Consider the following 9,181-nt stretch of genomic DNA (forward strand, 5'->3'; position numbering starts at 1 on the left):
GTGGTACAAGAACTATTTTGGGTGCCTGGTATGAAATAATATGCATGTCGTTCCTCAAAAACCAACTTTTTAAAATTTTAATGAAATATACGATAAAATGCTATGCATATTTACAGTGCCGTTCCTGGCGGGTATGCAGCGAATGCCCCGCACGCAGGCGCCCAATTTAAGGGGCACCAAATTCAACTATATACATAAATTCTACTATATACAACTATTCAACTATATACATAGTATATAGGGGCGCACAAAATTATTCTTGCACGCAGGCGTTCGCCGCCCCAGGAACGGCACTGCATATTTAATATGACCAGATTTCTGAATTATGATTTGAGGAAAAATCATCGGAATACTGATTCTTCCTCCAAAAAAAATTTTGAGACAAAAAATTTTGCGATTTGAGGACACCCATATAGTAATGGAAAATATAAATTTATATGTGCCGCATAGATTATTTTTTAATTGATATTTAATACCAGGTAAACCATCTTAATTATACTTGATTTCATTACTGAACAGTTTAGGCATATGATATAATATTCTGCAGGAATATTTGTATTCCAGATTACAATATTATATTATTTGTAAGGAATATTTGTTATTCCAGAAGTGGTACAAGTGGCCTCAAAATTTGATGACGGTTGGTGACCGTATGCACATCAGGGTCACAAATAGCAAAGGTAAGGAAGGAAGGAAAGAAAAACCGTTTTCAAGGAAAAACCGTTTTCAAACTCAAGCACCCACTATGAGCAAAGGAGAGATTAAACTATTTTCGAAACGTTTTTTTCACTTAAATTTTGATTAATTACTCATAAAACGCACAATTGATTGACTTTGTTTTTAACTAGGATTTGAAAAGTACCTAGTAAGGGTGGTTATTACAGTATATCACCACCCTGTTGCCAAAATGACCATTATGGAGTTACTGAGATCGATAATTTCGGTATTAAATTGTTAGGTTAAGAAAAAAAACGTATTTAAAAACAAAAAATAATAATAATAATAAAAACGCCCCCCAAAAAGAACAAAATTTAAATATCTCAAAAAATATCACGAAAAATCTTGAAATGCAAAGAATGGAAAAAGAAGGTAAGAATCATCAAAATCCGGGCATTAATATATATTTTTCTTTTATTAAAGCAAATATGTCTATATATTAAAAAATATAATATATAAAAATGTGTAATATATAATAAAATTTCTCAAAAGTTTTAAAGAAGAAAGAAAAAAACATTTTGCATTGAAAAAAAGAATTCAGTAAATTGCTTAAAAATATTACAGGTATAAATATAACTGATATATATAATTTTCAAGGAATCATGTAAGATAATTTTTCAAGTTTAATAATAAAAAGTATTTAAACTAAAAAAAACAGCATAACTTCATATAGATTAAAACATTTTATGTCACATAAGTAAGACATTAACAAGCACAAATATAATAGGTTATGTGATATACATTATAGGTAATGAGATATACGTTATAGGTAATGGGACATAATAAATATTTTTCTTCTATAAAAGCGAGTATGATAAATTTTAACAAAATGTTTCGAACATTGAGAAAACATACAAATATATTACATTAAAGAAAGAATTACAATTGTTTTAAAATATTGCAGTTATGATTATGACTGAAATGTATGATTTTTTAAACAGTTCAATATGATAATTACCAAACTTTAATAATAAAAAAGGATTTAAACTAAAAAAGAGATCGTAATTTCGTATAGATTAAAATACTTTATGTCGCATAAATAGGACATTACAAGTACAAATATCCATGTAATGTCAAGCATAAATAACGCATGTCGCATAACGAAGTTATGTGACATGCCTTATAGGTTATGGGACATAATATTAAACATTTTTCTTTTTTTAGTATAATTTAACAATCCTTTTTCTTCGAAAATTAAAAAAAAAAAAAAAACATCACATAATAAAAAATATATATAATTAAAATTGTTTGAAAATAATGCAGATATGAATATGACTGAGATATATAATTTTCAAACAATTCAGTATGATAATAATTCAACTTTAACAATAAAAATGATTTAAACTAGAAGAGGTGACATAACTTCATGTAGATTGAAACAAAATATGTCCCATAACTTACACATTACAAGCACAAATATAATAGGTTATGATGGTGCATACAGTTGTTTGGATGCTGTAAACACGACTCAGTTTTTTTTTAGTATTATTGGACCTTGACGTTTATTAGAAATTCTTGTTAACAGCATTGAAACAGCTCTATGTCTTCTAGTATTTGTTCTAATTTTGTTTGAACTTTTTTTTTCTCCATAAAACTTGAACTTTTATTTTTTCATTAGTGTTGTCAAACTATGAATATTAATGTTATTAGCAAACAAATTTTGAACACGCCCTTAACATCCATAGGTAAGTTCTCAAGTCTTTTCTAAGCTTCGCATTTATTTTTCTAAAATCTAAAAATTCTATGATTCGAGCCAAAAATGTCAAAATTTGGTGACTTTTTAAATGTATTGGTCATTTATATTTTAACTGCAATTTTTACTTTTCTAAAGCTTAACCTTTGAAGCAGAATTTTAATTAAGCCTATTTTACATATTTTTTATTTTTATTTTGTATTAATGTAGATCAAAATACGTGAAGAATCTTACAATATTTAGCATTTAAAAAATGTATGGTTATGAGACATCTGTGCACGTCAAAGGTAAAATCCTCCAAACTCGACTCACTTTTAAACACTTATTTATTCACCAGAGAAATTTAGTTAATTTATAAAATCAATTATTGATAAATTTTTTAATATGAATAACTTTTGTTTTTCAAATTACTTTTTTTTTTAAGCACAAATATAATTCTGGTAATCTAACAGATTTTTTTAAGTAACTATGATACTGTATTTTATGCTTAAAAAAATACCAAATATATTTTTACTTGTACTTAGACAGTCAAAATATCCTCAGTTATATGCAAATATAATTTCTACTGATATCCCACTTGCCTCAGAGGGTCAAAAATTGTTAATGTGTAATTGCAGTATGGAAAACAGATCAATAAGAAAATGACAAGAACACAGTTCAGTGCAAAAAATAATCTCAATTCTGTCAAGTAAAGTGAACAAGATAAATTGATAAGATGATAAGAATAAAGATGTCTGCATGAAGAAACAGGGAGATATCCAAAGGGCAAAACTAACCCTTTGTCGCAGAATCGGATACCTGTGTCTTTTTTCTACACTTTTTTTTCTGACCCTCTAATTATGCGCAAAAATATATATTAATATTTTTTTTTAATTACAAAAAACAGTCTGATAGTTACTAAAAAAATCTGTTAGTTTATCGGAATTGTATTTGTACTGAAATATAACATCCAAAAAAAAGAATAAATAAATTTATTTTTTTCCATTTAGATTTAAAAATGTATCAATTATTTTGTAAATGAGAAAAAAAATTCAATGATAATTAACTGCTTCTCTTAAAACTAAATAACTGTAAATAAGTGCAGATTTAAAAAAAATTAAATAAATTATTGTTTTGGTAGTATTTGGCCGTGTGTGGAAGATTTTACCTTTAATCCAGAAAAAGACATCGCTGTTTCCTGCTGTATTACCTAACCATCTATATATATATATATTTCTCTTACATGGCGACAAAAAAAAAGCTTAATTAGAACTCCCCGAATGGCAACGCTAGAATTATTAAAATGCTAAATATAATATTTTTTACTTATTTTGACCTGAATAAATACAAAATATTGAGAAAAAAATTGAAATATATCTTTAAAAAAATTCTACGTCATTAGATTAACGCTCGCCATCGGCCACATGGCGATAAAATATAATAAATGGTGATTAAAAAATTGTTTGCTACTTATCACTTGATTGGTAATTTTTTTTAATCGAAAGTGCATTCCATGTGGATTTCATTATCATTATTGCTTAAAAAATATGGAATTATTCTAAATATTTTATAATTTTTCTGCAAATTACTTTATTTCATTTACGTTTCTTAAAAATTTTCTTCATTTTAGAAAGGAGTCTTGTAAAATTAACCATATTTCGAAAAATGCTTTAAAAGTAACGTTTCATCCTGTTAAGGTCAAGAAATTTTTTTAATCGTTTACAATTTTCTTTTTAAAAGAGACCACAATGGTGCGATTGGCCAATGACCTGAAGAAAAAAATTGCCATATATAAATACAAAATGTGGAGAAAAATATTAAATATTGAAACAAAAATGTCTTATAGAACATAAAATATTTTAAACAATAAGTTTACGGGTAAAACTATCAACGTACCTTCCATGATTTGGATAATCCTGTGGAAAATAGCCTTTTGTTACAAGAAATATTTCATAAAAATATTTAAACAAAAATTATTTTACGGATGGATAAGTTATTTATTTGTACTGGACGTGAATCAAAAGAATTACACCGAAATAAAATATAAATAGAATTAGTTTTACACCAGAATAGAATAGAAAAATTATAAAAATATCAGGCAATGAAGAAACAAAAACCCCTTAAAGAAAATTCAGAAGAGAAAGTTTTAAATTGTATATTTCTATATTACTGCAACAATATTAAAGATCATCAAGATTTTTTTTTCTATTATCGATAATAACTAAGAATTTGTTTTTATTTTTTGTTTCAGGCACTTTGGCTCCTGGAAACGAAATCAATTAGGATGCACTTCAATCATGTTGGATCTAAAAAAATATTAGATGTGTAATATTGACTTTAAAAATTATAAAATTTTATTTGAAGACTTTAAAATTTTGCTAGTTTCTTTATCTTGAGATAACACTGACATTTGTAATGCATTGTATTAATATTATTCAAAACTCTAAAAATGTAAATAAACCTTGAGAATGAAATTAATTGTTACAATATTAACTGCTTAAATTAAATTAATTTAAATTAAAGTTACTTGGGTATCCTTCAATATAAACAAGTAATACGAAAATAATTTTTTTAAAGTCTGTTCCTACTTATGTCAACAAATAAAATTTTTATTTTAGTCACTTTTCATTAAATAATTACTATTTTTCTCCCATATAAAACTAAAATTAATAAATTTGATTTAATTAATGAATTAATATTTGAAAATGCTTAACATCAAGTGTCATCCACTATAAGTTTAAAAAATGTATTTGAACTTGTATGGGTGAATAAAAAGTAGTTTATTAACTATAGGATATTTGAACAAGATAAATATATATAGGGAAAGTGTAAACTAATAATAGGAATAAAAAAAAAAAAAAAANAAAAAACTGTATTAACATCACGTGTCATCCACTACAAGTTTAAAAAATGTATTTTAACTTGAATGGGTGAATAAAAAGTAGTTTATTAACTATAGGATATTTGAACAAGATAAATATATATAGGGAAAGTGTAAACTAATAATAGGAATAAAAAAAAAAAAAAAANAAAAAAAAAAAAAGAAAAAAAAAAAAAAAAAAAAGAGAGGCACGTGGTATCAGATAACTAAAGAAATCAAAATTTTCGAAAGCAACCTTTTTGTAGTGGAGAATAGTAATTAAAAAACAAAAAATTCGAAAAAGGTGGGGCGCATGAAATACATAACAGTAATGTTATATTAGTGTGTGCTCATGAGAATATGTGTATGTATATCTGTAATTGTATCTGAATGTGTATGTTGAATATGTTTGTGTATATGCATGTGTATGAGGATGTATATGTGGATGTGGATGTGCACATGTGTATGAATAAGAAAATGTGTATATGTATTGTTATGTATTTCATGCGCACCACGTTTTTCGTGCTTCAAATTTTTGTATTTTAATTACTATTTTCCACTACAAAAACGTGGTTTTTAAAAATATTACTTTTTATTTTGTACTCACTTTCAAAATCTCAATTTTTTCACTCACTGTACACAAAACATTTCAACTGACATGTGACAATAATTTGAAATAATCGAATCGACAACAAAAGACAATCGCGAAAATATTAATTTTTCTTTAGTTTTAATTTTATTTTACTTTGTATGTCTTCTTTCTCTTCAGCGGCCATGTCGTGTGATTATGCGTAAAAGATCCCTAGAGTGTCTTATTAGCTCTTGGCATTTCCGGCAAAATTAAATTCTTAGTGCACTTTAGCATCCAAATAGAGTCTCGGTGCTGCTATCTAGTGTGGCAGAAACTAGACGTCCAAATTAACATGGCCAAAGGTATCTCACCCATTGTGGTGGTCCTGAAAGAGTGGATACCACTTCTGGAGAACGCACTGAGTCTGCTCATCGGAAAGACTGATTGTGCAGCTCATTGGAAATAAAAAAGAAATGTCTTCTTTCTCTTCATTTTCATGCATTGTCATCCAATTCTGAACTATGTGTCAAATTTGAAATCTGTAGCTAGTCGGGAAGTTAGTTTAAAATCGGTTACAAAATTCCACCCGAACAGACATGCACGAAGGCAAGTTGATATAAGCGTGGTAATAAAAGTATGGTGACGAGGACCACACGTGATACCACGTAATGCTCTTTATTGAATTTATATGATACAGCGAATTTATCTGATACCAAGTTATTGAATTTATCTGATACAGCGAATATTAAATAATTAAATATACGTAATCAACAATTTTTTTTGTTCAAATAAGTTAGAAATTAACCTAGTTGTTACTTTTAAAATATGTGAAAAACTGAATCTCTTATAGAAAAAAGGAAAAAAAATAACAATGACCAACGCTTAACCAATTAAAAAATTCTATTTCGTTTTTTGCTAATCCCTATTTAATTAATATTTGAAAAAATTGCATAAACATCAAGTGTCATAGACTACAAGTTCAAAAAAATGTATTTGAACTTGAATGGATGAGTAAAAAGTAGTTTATTAAAGATTGAAAATTTGAACAAGATATAGGGAGAGTGTGATCTAATAGTTGGAAAACAATTTAAATTAGCTATAAAAAAAGCAATTAGCAATTGATGTTTTATTGTAGAGGGTGTTCCGTTAATCACCGCCCACAATATACAATTTTAGAATCCTCAAATGCTTTCCCGTCCGTTATATGTCATAAAATTATACACGTTGTTTTTGATCTCTTGCCTTTCAGTAGTGATTTTTAGATCTAGATGGCGTTCCTGTTTTTCCTCACTTAAACATTACTTATAGGGATATTATGAAAAAATTATGCATAACGTTTAACATCAATGTGCATGGTATATAATTGTGTAATTATATTTTATAGTGAGTGCTAAAGTTTAGACTTTTTATTACATCATTTTTCACAATGATAACAGAAATATATATTAAGGTATTTGACTGGTTTCGTTTCGCTACATTTTTTTGTTTTTTTTTGTAAGAGGCTTAATTAATATTTCAATTTTAAGTTTGGTAAAGTTTCTAAAATTTTAGATTTAAAAATTTATGAAGTATTTTTCAAAGTAAGGGAAAATTTGAGCTTAAAAACTACAGTTTATCATATCAGGCTAACAGCTCTACGAAAAATTGAAATGCATACATTTTGGGAGTTTAATTTCGGCTTTGTCTATCAGCATACGATATAAATACTTTAACTTTATTTTTAAAAATACGAAATCAAATTTGAAGGGTTTTGAAATGCTAATGAACTAAAGTTCAAATATGGATAATAAAATAAAATTAAAAAAAAGTCGAAATTGTCCATTTTTACCCAGACGAATAACCTAATCGTAGTGATTATTGAATTTCCTTTTGCGTAAAAAAATGCAAACCAAATCAGATATCTTTATACAGACATTCTTCAATTTTTATTATTATTACTTTTTTTTGCAAATTATTGCTACGGAAATAATTTTTTAAATGATTGCTTAGTAGTTTTAAATAGATTATTGTAATAGCACCGAAAAATTTCCTTTTAGAAATAGCTGCAATATTACCTTCGTAAAATCGAAGAAAAGTTTGAAGGATAAATAAACAAAAACTACTTTCATTTTCCAAAAAATGAACTATAGTTTTTTAACTTTTATATCTGTAGAATATGCTGTTTTCGTTTTTTTTCTTTTTTTCCTCTTCTTTTTTTTAAATTTTTTTTATTCAGATACAGTTTATCAAAATCTTCACATATTTAAGAAATGTGAAATTTAATTATGTGGTATTTAAAATTATTCATAAGTAAACAATCGAATAACTCACTTATGAAATATCACAATATTAATCAATTAATTTCATCTTTCTTGATGTATTATAATAGGTACTTATTTCTTAGGCTGTAAAAATTTGCTAAACTATTATTGACTGTAGTCATGTTTAGTAAAATGAAGTATTAAAAAAACGTAATAAAAAAATGTAGATGTTCTAAAAGTTATGAAATACTATTTTCCAAATTCTAACAGAGCAAAGCCTTAATTACTCTTTGTTTTCTTTCTCATTTTTTTCAGACAAAAAACTTTGAATTGATATTTTATTATAAAAAATTTGTTAAGTACGAAAAAGAAAAGGAAAAAAGCAAAGTTAAAAAAAGAGCAAAGGCATAAGCAAATTTTATCTAGCTTTTTTTTTAAAAAAAAATTCGTTCTCTCTTTATTTATTTTTATTTACTTATTTATTTCAATTAATTTAAATAATTATACACGTTCAACTTAAACAAGCAAGCAGCTTTTGAAAAGAAAAGAATAAATTTTCAAAGTTTCAGCGTTCTAAAAAAGGATTTTCTTTATTATCAATTTTGTCATTATTATTTAACTTTATTTCTATTTTATATTATTAATTATTTTTATAACATGCTTACTTTTTGCTTAAATCTTATAAACATCACTTATAACCTGTCAGCATGAAAATTATTTCAAATTTAATTATAATTAAATGAGGTATATATACAAATATTTTAAATACTATGGATAATAAATTATATTATTTTAACAAAAATTTAAAATTTTATTAGTTAAGTTTTATATCACGTACAATAGATGGCGCCACGAATGCAGAAAATAAAAATACGAGCATTTATTTTATTTTTAAGTTCAGTGTTGGAATGGTAAAGAAACGTGATACTGGAGCTTTTATTAACATATCTTAACACTATATAATCTCAATTTTTTTAATTAAAATTTTTAGTATCATTTGCTCGTAATTATAACGAATTTATGTCTAACTTTGCTAATGCGCTAAGTTTGAATGCAATTGTACTTGATTAAAACAGTTAATTGTTAAATTTGTCGCCTCTGCAGATTTTAGCCCAACAATT

Source organism: Parasteatoda tepidariorum, chromosome 10 (genome assembly GCF_043381705.1).
Source record: "Parasteatoda tepidariorum isolate YZ-2023 chromosome 10, CAS_Ptep_4.0, whole genome shotgun sequence".
In the NCBI taxonomy this organism is placed as follows: Eukaryota; Metazoa; Arthropoda; class Arachnida; order Araneae; family Theridiidae; genus Parasteatoda; species Parasteatoda tepidariorum.